This window comes from Dendrobates tinctorius, unplaced genomic scaffold, assembly GCF_039654945.1.
Source record: "Dendrobates tinctorius isolate UK_male_01 unplaced genomic scaffold, ASM3965494v1 ptg000192l, whole genome shotgun sequence".
Lineage (NCBI taxonomy): Eukaryota > Metazoa > Chordata > Amphibia > Anura > Dendrobatidae > Dendrobates > Dendrobates tinctorius.
The window spans coordinates 192,501-206,173 of record NW_027361859.1 but is presented as its reverse complement, the minus strand read 5'-3'; positions in this window follow the sequence as shown (position 1 = coordinate 206,173).

The following is a 13,673-nucleotide window of genomic DNA, read 5'->3' as shown; positions in this document are numbered from 1 at the left end:
GCTAGCTACCAACCTCTCGGTTTTCTGGATTTAGCTTGTATTTTTGTTTTCTCCTCCTCCGGTGACCCATTCATAACAGAATCACCAGCCATACTGCAGATTCTAGGGTATTCAATAGCAGGAAAGAATTGTTTAAAAAAAGAAAAAAGTGTCAATTTTTTTTTTGTATATTTTTTCCTCTTTTTCTCTGGGGCCGTAGGAGGAATTTTTCTTACTGGAGATTAAGCAATTGTCTGATCGTGTGGAGCAGCTGACTGCTGAAGTGCGGAGAATTTCCGCCTATCTTGCTCATTCACACGCTGCTGAACCAAAGATTCCTACTCCTGATGTGTCTTTTGGGGATCCGTCAAAATTTTTGAATTTTAAGAATAATTGTAAATTATTTCTTGCCTTGAAGCCTAACTCATCGGGGAGCTCTGCGCAGCAGGTTAAAATTGTCATCTCTTTGCTGCGCGGCGATCCCCAGGATTGGGCGTTTTCTTTGACACCTAATGATCCTATTCTAACTAATGTGGATGCATTTTTTCAAGCCTTGGGGTTGTTGTATCATGAACCTAATGCTATTGATCAAGCTGAGAAAGCCCTGTTGGCATTGAGCCAGGGTCAAGATTCTGCAGAGTTATACTGTCAAAAATTCCGAAAGTGGGCAGTCCTTACTACCTGGAATGATGGTGCCTTGGCAGCTCTCTTTCGGAGGGGTTTGTCAGAAACCGTAAAAGATACTATGGTGGGATTTCCTGTTCCCTCTGGTCTTGACGATTCTATGTCATTAGCCATTCAGGCGTGAACGTAAAAGTACACGAGAAATGTTGCCACCTGTTGAACAAATGTCTGAACCTATGCAATGTGATAGAGTTTTGTCTAGGGCGCAATGTCAGGAGTTCAGAAGGCGTAATAAGCTGTGTTTTTTCTGTGGAGACGCCTCTCATATGATTTCTGTCTGCCCTAAACAAGAGAAATGTTTTGCACACACATTTGCTGTGGGTGGTGTTCAATCTAAGTTTCTTCTAGCAATTACTCTGATCTGCTCCCTGTCCACATTTTCCACCAAGGCTTTTGTGGATTCGGGAGCGGCTCTGAACCTGATGGACTTGGATTTTGCTAAACGTTGTGGGTTTCCTATGACACCTCTGCGGACGCCTATCCCTTTGATGGGTATTGATGCTTTGGCGAAAAATAAACCTCAGTTTTGGACCCAGGTGGTAATGCGGGTCGCCTCAGACCATGAAGAGAATTGCAGATTTTTGGTGTTGCATAATTTGCATGATACCATTGTACTGGGATTTCCCTGGTTGCAAATTCATAATCCAGTTTTGGATTGGAAATCTGTGTCTGTTGTGAGTTGGGGTTGTCGGTGTGCTATTGGTGACGCTCCTGTCTTCTCCACCTCTCCCCAGTCGCATGATGTTCCTGACTATTTGGCTGATTTTTATGATGTATGTAGTGAGAACAAGTCTGCATCTTTGCCTCCTCATAGGAGTTATGACTGTGCAATTGAGTTGAGCCCTGGGTGTAAATTTCCCAAGGGTTGACTTTTCAATTTATCTGTACCTGAGCACGAGGCTATGCAATCTTATGTTAAGGAGTCGTTAGAGAGGGGTCACATTATACCATCCTCTTCACCCTTTGGTGCTGGTTTTTTTTTCGTGGCCAAGAAAGATGGTTCATTAAGGCCTTGTATTGACTATCGTTCCCTCAACAAAATTACTGTTAAATATCAGTGTCCGTTACCCCTGATATCTGATTTATTCTCCAGAGTTAAAGGTGCTTGCTGGTTTACCAAGCTTGACCTCAGGGGGGCGTATAATCTTATTCGCATTAAGCAGGGGGATGAATGGAAAACGGCGTTTAATACTCCGGAGGGACATTTTGAGTACCTGGTGATGCCTTTTGGGCTCACTAATGCCCCTTCTGTCTTCCAGTGCTTCATGAATGATATTTTCCGGGACTTTGTGGATTCATTTCTGATCATCTATCTGGATGATATTTTGATCTTTTCCAGGGATTGGGACTCTCATGTGGAACATGTTCGGACTGTGTTCCGGATTTTGAGGGAGAATTCCCTGTATGTTAAGGGATCGAAATGCCTTTTTGGTGTACAGAGGATTTCATTTTTGGGATTTATTTTGTCTCGGTCAACTTTTGAAATGGACCCAGCCAAGGTACAGGCCATTTATGATTGGGTTCAGCCCACTTCTTTGAAGGCCCTCCAGAAGTTTTTGGGTTTTGCTAATTTTTATCGTAAATTTATAGCTAATTTTTCTGGTATTGCCAAACCCTTGACTGATTTGACTAAGAAGGGTGCTGATGTACTGAATTGGTCTCCAGAGGCTGTTTCTTCATTTCAGGAGCTGAAGCGGAGGTTCACTTCTGCTCCGGTTTTCCAGCAACCTGATGTCTCACTCCCGTTTCAGGTAGAGGTGGACGCTTCTGAGATTGGTGCAGTAGCGGTTTTGTCCCAAAAGGATCCGGTGATGTCTAAAATGAATCCCTGTGCTTTCTTTTCCCGAAAGTTCTCCCCATCCGAACGCAACTATGATGTGGGGAATCGAGAACTGTTAGCCATGAAATGGGCATTTGAGGAGTGGAGACATTGGTTGAAGGGAGCTAAACATCAAGTCGTGGTCCTTACTGACCACAAAAATTTGATTTACCTTGAGTCGGCCAAACGCTTGAATCCTAGAAGGCTAGGTGGGCCCTGTTTTTCACACGTTCTGATTTTGTGGTCTCTTTTCTTCCGGGCACTAAGAATGTCAAGGCAGATGCCCTCTCTAGGAGTTTCTTTGCTGATTCACCTATTGTGACAAAGCCTGCTACCATCATAGGTGAGGGGGTAGTTCTTTCTGCCATCTCGCCCGATTTTAGACGTGCTCTGGATGAGTTTCAGGAGGACAAACCTGAGCGCTGTCCCATTGGAAAATTGTATGTTCCTGACCAGTGGAGGAAGAGAGTAATGTCTGAAGTTCATTGCTCTGCATTTGCTGGTCATCCAGGTATTTTTGGTACTAGAGATTTGGTGAGTCGGTCTTTTTGGTGGCCCGCCTTGTCTTGTGATGTCAGGAATTTTGTGCAGTCCTGTGGGACTTGCTCCCGGTCTAAACCTTGCTCTCGTTCTAGTGGGTTGTTGATGCCTTTGCCGGTGCCCAGGAGGCCATGGACCCATATTTCAATGGATTTTATTTCTGATATGCCTGTCTCTCAGAGAATGACTGTTATTTGGGTGATTTGCAATAGATTCTCTAAGATGGTCCATCTTGTACCACTCCCTAAGTTGCCATCTTCCTCAGAGTTGGTGCACTTGTTTTTGCAGCAGGTGGTTCGCTTGCATGGGATTCCTGAGAACATTGTATCTGACAGAGGAGTTCAGTTTGTTTCTAGATTTTGGAGGACTTTTTGTTTCAAGCTGGGAATTCAGTTGTCTTTCTCCTCTGCGTTTCACCCTCAGAGCAATGGGCAGACGGAGAGAACAAACCAGATTTTGGAGTCTTATTTGAGATGTTTTATTTCTGCTGATCAGGATGATTGGGTTTCATTTTTGCCCTTGGCCAAATTTGCTTTAAATAATAGAGCAGGTTCTGCCACTTTGATGTCACCTTTTTTTGTAACTATGGGTTTCATCCTCGATTCTCTTCAGGGCAGGTGGAGTCTTCTGCCTGCCCAGGTGTTGACACTGTGGTGGAGAGAATGCACCAGATCTGGGACCAAGTGGTGGATAAGTTGTCTCTCTCCCAGGAAAAGGCCCAGCAGTTTTCCAACCGGCATAGGACCATTGGTCCCCGGTTTAAGGTGGGTGATATGGTTTGGTTGTCATCAAAGAATATCTCCATGAAGGTGGCTTCTCCAAAGTTTAAACCTAGATTTATTGGACCTTACAAGATTTTGGAGATTCTTAATCAGGTCTCTTTTCGATTGGCTCTTCCTGTTACATTTAAGATCCATAACGTGTTTCATAAGTCTCTGTTAAAGAGGTTTGTTGAGCCAGTGGTTCCTGTGGTGGCACCTCCTGACCCTGTATTGGTTGATGGTAATATGGAATACGAGGTTGAGAAGATACTGGATTCTCGTCTGGCTAGACGGAGACTCCAGTATTTGGTTAAGTGGAATGGTTATGGCCAGGAGGATAATTCTTGGGTCTCTGCATCCGATATTCATGCCGAAAGATTGGTTCGTGCTTTTCGGGCCCATCCTGATCGCCCTGGTGGCGTGGATGAGGGTTCGGTGACCCCTTCTCAAGGGGGAGGTACTGTTATGAGCTCATTTTCTCCTTCACCTCTGATGTCCGATGAACTCCCTCTGCTGGTGAAGGGAGGTAGTAAAACTGATCTGGATGGGAGAGACTTGTCATCGGATCAAGTGGAGTGTGATTGGACATCCGGAATTTCTGAGTGGATATAAGGATGCCGACACCCTGCTGGGTTGCTGGTGATACTTCTCTGCTCAGAGCTCTGGCCTCCAGTTTATTCCAGTCTTCTAAAAGCTAAGTTTTGCTTTTCTGTTGTTCCATGAGATTTTGTCTGTTTGCTTAGTGTATGTGTTCAGCCAGCCCTCGCTAGGACTGGCTGCACTCCATTTTTGTCTCTGATCAGTTGCTCTCTTTTGCTCTGCTTTCAGAATATACCTGAGTGCTGATATAGTGATTTTGAAGTCTAGTGACTTCAGGGCCTTTTCTATCAGACGTGTTGGACATAAGGTTTTTTGCATGAATTGCAGACAGCAGCTTTTCTGTCCTGTCCTATCTAGTTAGTGACGGCCACATCGTTTGCTCAGCCTGTCTTTCTGTGTTTGTGTTTCATCTGTTTTCACCGTCAATACATGTTGGGGGCTGCCTATTGCTTTGGAGTTCTGCTCTGGGGCAGTTTAGATTTCCCCTTTCTTTCTTTAGGTTTATTTAGCTCTCCGGCTGTGATCGAGGGGTCTAGGACCACCGTAGGAACCCCCCACGGCTACTGTTAGTTGTGGTGTATAGGATCAGGGGTCTGCAATCCGCTAGCTACCAACCTCTCGGTTTTCTGGACTTAGCTTGTATTTTTGTTTTCTCCTCCTCCGGTGACCCATTCATAACAGCTGGTATTGGCAATGTATGTTCTGGAGGCACCACACATCTCCAAAGCGCCGACCTGGGTAACGAGTTTTGTATGTGTATGTTTGGTATGAGCTAGTAAGACTCCGCAACACACTTCCACTAGATGTTTTATTTGGTGGACACCCATACATGCACGTTCACACACAGGTCCGGACCTGAACGTTTATTGCCACACATTCGTTTGTCAATATTCGGTGAACTCATTCTGGGATCGACAACAGAGGCGTCCCCCTGAGTCACCACACTCACACCCCTGCTATATACCAAGGTAACACCACCCTCCAACCCTTTCCAACACGAGGTCTGCGCCTCCCATTGTTGGCTAATGGCGAGGGTTGAGAATTTGCCCCTTCTCCCTGGCAGCACCCCTGCTGCCACACCTGGAGGAGAAGGGGACTGGAATATGGAGGAATTATACACTCCCTGGTCGCCTTCCTCCACACGACCAGGAGGGGGCGGCTTCTTCGGTGGTATGGAAGATTTGGCGTGAGCCCCGTGGACTATCCCCAGTCTGCTCACTACAGGGACATACCCCTTCACCTCGGGGAATACCAGACAGCACCATTGGGACACCGACTCCACCCACCTGCCTGGGTGCGTCCGCATATATGAGCAAGTCCAGCTCCCCAGCAGCGACTCTAGGGGGCATATTTGCCAGAGCCGCAATTTGATTTTCTGTTCAAGCCAGAGGGGAGGCCCCAGACCCTGAAAACTGCTGCTGGAACTGCTTCAACACACCATGCAGCTCCTCACTCACCTCAGTGAGGCCCAACAGCAATTGCTCTCAGGTCTGAACATGGCCCAAGACTCACCAGAAAAAAAATGTAGGGTTGGTGATAATGTCATGGTCACGTGTGGCTGGACACCCCGCCTCCAGCAGGGCGAATTTATGTGACACGCGTGACCCTGGATACACCGCCTCCAGTAGGGCGAAATTAAATAATAGAACGTGCAGCTGGATGCACTGCCTCCAACAGGCGAATTTCAGTAGTACACGTATGTCTGGAAACCCCGCCTCCAGTAAGGTGAATTTAAACAATAAAGGGAAAAACCTGAGAAACAACAATGGTGGCCCTGCGATAGGGAAAAGGGACGTGGAGACCTCCTGCACTCCCCTGAGCCAGTGTTCCTGCACTCCTCACGATCCCTAGGCCGGTTTCGCACAGGGCGCTGATCAGGAACCTAAAATCCCTAACTCGCCCTGCACCTAAACCCTCACTAGTGAAGTAGACGGTGCAACACTAATCCCACAACTGCACTAAAACACACATAAGGAAAAGTGACAAACAGAAACACCACACTTAGCTCTGCTCTGTTGCTATTGCTCCCAGCAACAGAGTTCACCACCTGTGTGCATCTTTTCCTCCCACCGGGTCCAACACCATAGTGCAGCCTTGGAGCAACAGAGTCCATACACCTAAGTGCAGCTGTCCACCAACAGAGCCCAGAACCTGAGTACAGTTTTCCAGCAACCGAGTCCAGCATCTTGAGTCCAGCTTTCCAGCAACAGAGTCCAGCATCATGAGTGCAGCTCTACATCATAGCTGCCACTCCACCAAGCCATGCAAGACCTCCTTGCTGACACCATAGCTGCCACTCCACCAAGCCATGCAAGACCTCCTCGCTGACACCATAGCTGCCACTCCAGGACTCTGACAGAGCTGCTCTGGACTCTCCTTCAGCTCCTTCCTTCACCCAGGCTTGCTTGCAACTGAGAAATATCACCAACAGTGATTGACACACCTGACACTCATTTATAGAGCAATCACATCTGTTTTATAATCACGTGCACTAAACAAACATAACCAGAGTGTAATGACCCTAACGGCCACCGGGGGCAAAACTGGAACTGAAACCACTACAGTGCAATGGCCCTAATGGTCACCGGGGGCAAACCAACCTTTAGCACTAAGCTAAAGGAAAAAAAAAGGTTACTTGTGCATTTTAACTGTCAGATCCAACCTGGATCATGACATTTTGGCTGGAATTGGGATTGAACTCCATGCCACGTTTCGAAAGCCCCTCATGTGCCTAAACAGTGGAAACCCCCCACAAATGACAACATTTTGGAAACTAGACCCTCCAAGGAACTTATTTAGATGTGTGGTGAGCACTTTGAACCCCAAGGGCTTCACAGAATTTTATAACGCCCGGGCGTGAAAATAAAAAATTGCATTTTTTCCACAAACATGATCTTTTAGTCCCCAATTTTTTTATTTTCCCAAGAGTAACAGGAGAAATTGGACCCCAAAAGTTGTTGTTCAATTTGTCCTGAGTACGCTGATACCCCATATGCTGGAGAAAACTACTGTATGGGCAAACATCGGGGATCGGAAGGGAAGTAGTGACGTTTTGGAATTCAGACTTTGATGGAATGGTCTGCGGGTGTCATGTCACGTTTGGAGAGCCTCTGATGTGCCTAAACAGTTGAAACTCCCACAAGTGACCCCATTTTGGAAATAAGGCCTCCCACAGAACTTATCTAGATGTGTGGTGAGCACTTTAAACCCCAAGTGCTTCACAGAAGTTTATAACGCCCGGGCGTGAAAATAAAAAAATCATATTTTTTTCCACAAAAATGATATTTTTGCCCGCAATTTTTTATTTTCCTAAGGCTGGTTTCACATTTGCGTTTTTTAGCGCTGGAAAAAAACGCTAACCTGCGCATGCGTTTTTTCCCCTATCTTTAACATGGGTGCGCATACCTGCGCGCTTGTAAGCGCATGTATGCGATTTTCATGCGCTGCGTTTTTTTGGGGTGTGCGATTGGATTTTCCAAACGCATCATGTTGCATTTTTTGGCCCTGCAAAAAAGCGCATGCGCACATATGCGCACGTTTTGCGCTAAAAATGGCCATTATAGCCTATGGATGCGCATATGTGCGCACTGGCATGCTCATGTAAGCGTTTTTTTGCATATGCGTTTTTTTTTTTAACCATGGAATTTAGGGGTTTGAGTTAGAGTTAGGGTTAGTTAAGGGGGTTTAGGGTTAGGGTTAGGGTCAGGGTCAGGGTTAGGGTTGGGTTTTGGGTCAGGGTTAGGGTTTAGTATGGTTTGGTTAAGGGTTAGGGTCAGGGTTAGGGTCAGGATTAGGGTTAAGTATGGTTTTGTTAAGGGTTAGGGTCAGGGTTAGGGTTAGGGTTAGGGTTAGGGTCAGGGTTAGGGTTAGGGTTAGGGTCAGGGTTAGGGTTAGGGTTAGGGTTAGTTAGGGATCGTTACAGAAACGATATGGATGATCCTCAACCGTATAGGCGCCACCGCTTGGGATGTGTCAACCGCCGTGATGCCACGGAAGTGATCATGACAGACGGCTCGAAGCTGAGATCTTTGCCCCAGCACTATTGGTGCTCGGCATCCGTAGAGGCGTCAACCATGTGGCTGGTTCACCCCCCGTGATGAGGTATGCGGATTTCCGGCAAGTTATTTCCGATCACCTCCGCTGGCGTCTTTCACGTGTGGCTGACTCACACCCCGAGGTGCGCACGGGTTACCGGACTGTTATGCTGGACACTTCAAAATGGAGCGGTGAGTAGAAGACATTCGTCCACCACATATAGACATATGACATACGTGCAGGGAAGGTGACCGGTTCTATTGCTTGTATCCCCGCAGTCACCCCCGGACTCCACTTACATGTCCCGTATGCCACAGAGCAACGAAATACCTATCCACACATCTTAGGAGGACATGTCTGAGGACCCAGAGTGATTCTGATATAAAAGCTGCCCTTGCATCAGCCAAGTTTCAGCTCAAATGCATTGCCGAAAGAGGTACAACTATCCGCTTCAATGACCTCAAGCCTCTCCAGTCCTTGGAGGAGACTGTATCCTTCTTAGAAGGTCGCGGATTTTTAATAGCCAACAAGCCTAGGTTTGAGCATCAAATCCCGCCACTGAGCTCTGAAGAGCCCGCTCAGGTACCACCAGCCATTTTGGAGCTCTGCCCAGGCACTATGCCCCTGACGGAGCTAGATTCGGATGAGATCGATATACCTTTGCTTTTACGGCCTGCAGAAAGCCCCCTGCCCCTGGCAGAGCTAGCTTCAGATGAGATCGATATACCTTTGCTTTTACGGCCTGCAGACAGCCCCCTGCCCCTGGCAGAGCCAGATGCATCGGATGAGGCTTCACTTTTACAGCCTGTGGAAAGTTTTCAAGAAAGCCCTCGCTCAGAGACTGCCCACACAGGGGCCTGTTCTGACCCCATGGAAGATGAGGAGGTCACTGACGGTAGCGATTTAAGAATTCAGAAAAGGCAGTGGAAGGACAAAAATCGCACCGCTACAAAGATGGCCGGCTTGTATAAGCGACACTCAATGAACGACGCTATGTTCAAAGGTTTCCGCTCATACCTAACCATTACACACGGGGTGCCAAACTGCCAACAGGAGGTCTCAAATGTTTCCAGGTTCCTCTTCTTTGTGAACCCGAGAAGAGTAACCCTGGAGTACCTACTGAAGCCAAATAAAATCAATGAATTTTTTGAAAAACTCGGAAACCTCCAGCTATCGAAACAGACCTCCCTCAGAATGCTGAAGCATATACGGAGATTCACTGTCTATCAGATGAGGGCCACGGGACTGAGAATAGAAAAGCCAGAACTCTACAAGGCCTGTGAGGTATTCATGAATCACACTGAGGACCTACAGAAGACATTGTACAAGGGCGCCTGCAAGGAGTCTGTTAGTAAGCGGTACACACCCTTCAAAGTATCGCATATGCGGCTTGATTTTTGCCATGTATGTTCAATAATTCCTCTTATTTTTCCCCAGGTACGATCTACTGAGGAAGCCGCTAAAATCGCCCGTGGACTGCCAGATTATTCTGGAGGAGGCAAGGCCAACTTTTCTAGCCAGCATAGCCTCTGTGGAAGAGGGCGGATCAAATGAAGAACGCCGGGAAATTGCACTCTACCTCCAGGCCCTGCTGGTTCTGAAAAATCTCCAGAGACCAGGTGTCATCCGTAACATGACGGTAAGTAGTCAGACCCTGTGGGTCAGCGGTCTCCCATGCACCAGTTCAATAACTTTCCACATCAGGTTTCAGAGTGGACCGAGAGGATCCATCACGTGTACCACGACAGACAGATGACAGTTGTCGGTGTGAAGACTCACAAATGTTCCACCACTCAGGTCGCAGTGTTCGTACTTTCAGAGGAAGAAGAATCGGTAAGGGACTCAACCAGTCAGGGAGCCCAGGCAACACCACTCCACATGGGGAGCAAACCCCTCTCTTTTTCCTTTTTCAGTGGTTCAAAGTGTATGCAGAACATGTCCGACCTGTCTATACCGCTGGCCGAAGGAAGGTCACTAATTTCTTTGTGACGTGTACGGGGAAGGCCATAGCAAATCCATCCGTGGGCCTCAGGCAATACCATTCGAGGTAAGACGGCCACGAGCCGAATGATGCATGGGCATGTGTAGAAACAGGTACTGACATTATGATTTCCTCCATAGCTACAACCTCCCGAACATCACTAGCCACCTAGTGCGACGGGTATGTGAAACCTGGACAACTTCACAATACACGGACTGTGAAAAGCGACTGTTTGCACGGTACTTGGCACATACAAATGACATGGCTGAGAGAGTGTACCGGGAGAAGACTCTGACAGATATGTGTCATGCCCACGAGCTGGTGGTAAATGCAGGAAAGAAGGATGAAGCCGACAATCAGTCACCAGTGATGCCTTCAAGCAGTGCATCAGAGAATGAGCAGGGAGGCAGTATGGAAATCAATCCGGAGGGTAACAAATCATACTACCTAAGAACCATCAAGCCTGCTCTGAGGTGACATAGGCAGAAAGGGCGTCCGCCTACCAGAGTCCCCCTTCCCACAAGGACTCCAGATTTGCCCCCACTGACATCCATCACCTCCAGAGAACCAGGGACCACCGAGGGAGGGTCTGGTCAAGCTCAGGTACCCCATGATCACTTCTCATGCTTGGGCATGGACCACCAGCCATTGCCGGGGACTGAGAACCATCGAGCCTGCTCTGAGGGGACATAGGCAGAAGGGGCATCCGCCTTCCAGAGCCCAAGCTCGGCTATGGACTCCAGATTTGCCCCCCTGACAGCGATCACCTCCAGAGAACCAGGGACCACCGAGGGAGGGTCTGGTCAAGCTCAGGTACCCCATGATCACTTCTCATGCTTGGGCATGGACCACCAGCCAATGCCAGGGACTGAGAACCATCGAGCCTGCTCTGAGGGGACATAGGCAGAAGGGGCGTCCGCCTACCAGAGTCCCCCTTCCCATAAGGACTCCAGATTTGCCCCCACTGACATCCATCACCTCCAGAGAACCAGGGACCACCGAGGGAGGGTCTGGTCAAGCTCAGGTACCCCATGATCGCTTCTCATGCTTGGGCATGGACCACCAGCCAATGCCGGGGACTGAGAACCATCGAGCCTGCTCTGAGGGGACATAGGCAGAAGGGGCGTCCGCCTACCAGAGTCCCCCTTCCCATAAGGACTCCAGATTTGCCCCCACTGACATCCATCACCTCCAGAGAACCAGGGACCACCGAGGGAGGGTCTGGTCAAGCTCAGGTACCCCATGATCGCTTCTCATGCTTGGGCATGGACCACCAGCCAATGCCGGGGACTGAGAACCATCGAGCCTGCTCTGAGGGGACATAGGCAGAAGGGGCGTCCGCCTTCCAGAGCCCAAGCTCGGCTATGGACTCCAGATTTGCCCCCCTGACAGCGATCACCTCCAGAGAACCAGGGACCACCGAGGGAGGGTCTGGTCAAGCTCAGGTACCCCATGATCACTTCTCATGCTTGGGCATGGACCACCAGCCAATGCCAGGGACTGAGAACCATCGAGCCTGCTCTGAGGGGACATAGGCAGAAGGGGCGTCCGCCTACCAGAGTCCCCCTTCCCATAAGGACTCCAGATTTGCCCCCACTGACATCCATCACCTCCAGAGAACCAGGGACCACCGAGGGAGGGTCTGGTCAAGCTCAGGTACCCCATGATCACTTCTCATGCTTGGGCATGGACCACCAGCCATTGCCGGGGACTGAGAACCATCGAGCCTGCTCTGAGGGGACATAGGCAGAAGGGGCGTCCGCCTTCCAGAGCCCAAGCTCGGCTAGGGACTCCAGATTTGCCCCCCTGACAGCGATCACCCTTCAGAGGACCAGGGACCACCGGGGAGGGTCTGGTCAGGCTCAGGTACCCCGAGATTGATTCTCTCACTTGGGACTCACGACCAGCAAAAGTCCCTCCTGGAGCTGTGGAAGTTCAGTCTCGGCCGTATTTTGCAACTTCCACAACAAGAGGGACCACCTTCTAAAGTCGCCTACCCGAGCCGGAGAACCAGAGAAACAATCGCCATCCATCGGGGTAGAGAGAGCACTCTCTCCTGTATTCTGCCGCAGGTGCGCATTCCTATGTATATGCATTGCGGGACAACGTCCCCACTTTAAGGGGATGAAGTCAGAACTGTACCCGGCCTCCAGTCACTGTAGGGCGGATGCGGCACCCAGAAAATTCCTCATTCCGGTTCTTTTTCACTTAGTCGTTTTTTCTTTTTGCAAGAATGTACCCCAGGGATGGCCCACAAGCCAAAGCCAGGGACTGAGAACCATCGAGCACGCTCTGAGGGGACATAGTCAGAGGGGGCGTCCGCCTTCCAGAGCCCTCCTTCCCACGAGGACTCCAGATTTGCCCCCCTGACGACAGCCATCGCCTCCAGAGAACCAGGGACCACCGAGGGAGGGTCTGGTCAAGCTCAGGTACCCCAGGATCACTTCTCATGCTTGGGCATGGACCACCAGCCATTGCCGGGGACTGAGAACCATCGAGCCTGCTCTGAGGGGACATAGGCAGAAGGGGCGTCCGCCTACCAGAGTCCCCCTTCCCACAAGAACTCCAGATTTGCCCCCACTGACATCCATCACCTCCAGAGAACCAGGGACCACCGAGGGAGGGTCTGGTCAAGCTCAGGTACCCCAGGATCGCTTCTCATGCTTGGGCATGGACCACCAGCCAATGCCGGGGACTGAGAACCATCGAGCCTGCTCTGAGGGGACATAGGCAGAAGGGGCGTCCGCCTACCAGAGTCCACCTTCCCATAAGGACTCCAGATTTGCCCCCACTGACATCCATCACCTCCAGAGAACCAGGGACCACCGAGGGAGGGTCTGGTCAAGCTCAGGTACCCCAGGATCGCTTCTCCAGCTTGGGCATGGACTACCAGCCAATGCCGGGGACTGAGAACCATCGAGCCTGCTCTGAGGGGACATAGGCAGAAGGGGCGTCCACCTTCCAGAGCCCAAGCTCGGCTATGGACTCCAGATTTGCCCCCCTGACAGCGATCACCCTTCAGAGGACCAGGGACCACCGGGGAGGGTCTGGTCAGGCTCAGGTACCCCGAGATTGATTCTCTCACTTGGGACTCACGACCAGCAAAAGTCCCTCCTGGAGCTGTGGAAGTTCAGTCTCAGCCGCAACTTCCACAACAAGAGGGACCACCTTCTAAAGTCGCCTACCCGAGCCGGAGAACCAGAGAAACAATCGCCATCCATCGGGGTAGAGAGAGCACTCTCTCCTGTATTCTGCTGCAGGTGCGCATTCCTAT